The following is a 1,635-nucleotide window of genomic DNA, read 5'->3' on the forward strand; positions in this document are numbered from 1 at the left end:
GCGGCTAAGCCCCCGAGTGGGAGGACTACTCTCCACTCGGAGTAGTTTTTTATGTTAGGCGAGTGTACGGGGTCGCAGCTAAGCCCCCGAGTGGGAGGATTGCTCCCCACTCAGAGTAGTTTTGTATCTTAGGTGACCCGGGGTCACAGCTAAGCCCCCGAGTGGGAGGATTGCTCTCCACTCGGAATAGCTTTTGTAACTTAGGCGAATCGGGTTTGCGACTAAGCCCTTTGAAACTTAGGCGAATCAGGTTCGCGGTTAAGCCCCCGAGTGGGAGGATTTCTCTCCACTCGGAGTAGTTTTGTAACTGAGGTGAGTACGGGGTCGCAGCTAAGCCCCCGAGTGGGTGGGTTGCTCTACACGCAGAGTAGTTTTATAACTTAGGCGAGTACGGGGTCGAGCTAAGCCACCGAGTGGGAGTATTGCTCTCCACTCGGAGTAGTTTTTTAACTTAGGTGAGTATGGGGTCGCAGCTAAGCCACCGAGTAGGAGGATTGCTCTCCACTCGGAGTAGTTTTGTAAGTTAGGCTAGTACGGGGTCGCAGCTAAGCCCCCGAGTGAGAGGATTTCTCTCCACTCGGAGAAGTTTTGTAACTTAGGCGAGTACGGTGTCGCAGCTAAGCACCCGAGTGGGAGGATTGCTCTCCACTCGGAGTAGTTTTGTAACTTAGGCGAGTATGGGGTCGCAGCTAAGCCCCCGAGTGGGAGGATAGCTCTCTACTCAGAGTAGTTTTGTAAATTAGGCGAGTACGGGGTCGTAGCTAAGCCCCCGAGTGGGAGGATTGCTCTCCACTTGGAATAGCTTTTGTATCTTAGGCGAATCGGGTTTGCGACTAAGCCCTTTGAAACTTGGGCGAATCGGGTTCGCGGCTAAGCCCCCGAGTGGTAGGACTGCTCTCCACTCGGAGTAGTTTTGTATGTTAGGCGAGTGTACGGGGTCGCAGCTAACCCCTGAGTGGGAGGATTGCTCCCCACTCGGAGTTGTTTTGTAACTTAGGCGAGTACGGGGTCGCAGCGAAGCCCCCGAGTGGGAGGATTGCTCCCCACTCGGAGTAGTTTTGTAAGTTAGGATATTATGGGGTCGCAGCTAAGCCCCCAAGTGAGAGTATTTCTCTCCACTCGGAGAAGTTTTGTAACTTAGGGGAGTACGGGGTCGCAGCTAAGCACCCGAGTGGGAGGATTTCTCTCCACTCGGAGTAGTTTTGTAACTTAGTTGAGTACGGGGTCGCAGCTAAGCACCCGAGTGCGAGGATTGCTCTCCACTCGGAGTAGTTTTGTAACTTAGGCGACTATGGGGTCGCAGCTAAGACCCCGAGTGGGAGGATTGGTCCCCACTCGGAGTAGTTTTGTTACTAAGGCGAGTACGGGGTCGCAAGCTAAGCCCCCGAGTGGGAGAATTGCTCCCCACTCAGAGTAGTTTTGTAACTTAGGCGAGTACAGGGTCGCAGCAAAGCCCCCGAGTGGGAGGATTACTCTCCACTCAGAGTAGTTTTGTAACTTAGGCTAGTACGGCGTCGCAGCTAAGCCCCCGAGTGGGAGGATTTCTCACCACTCGGAATAGATTTTGTAACTTAGGCGAATCGGGTTTGCGACTAACACCTTTGAAACTTAGGCGAATCGGGTTCGCGGCTAACC

This window comes from Triticum dicoccoides, chromosome 5A (assembly GCF_002162155.2).
Source record: "Triticum dicoccoides isolate Atlit2015 ecotype Zavitan chromosome 5A, WEW_v2.0, whole genome shotgun sequence".
Taxonomy (NCBI): Eukaryota; Viridiplantae; Streptophyta; class Magnoliopsida; order Poales; family Poaceae; genus Triticum; species Triticum dicoccoides.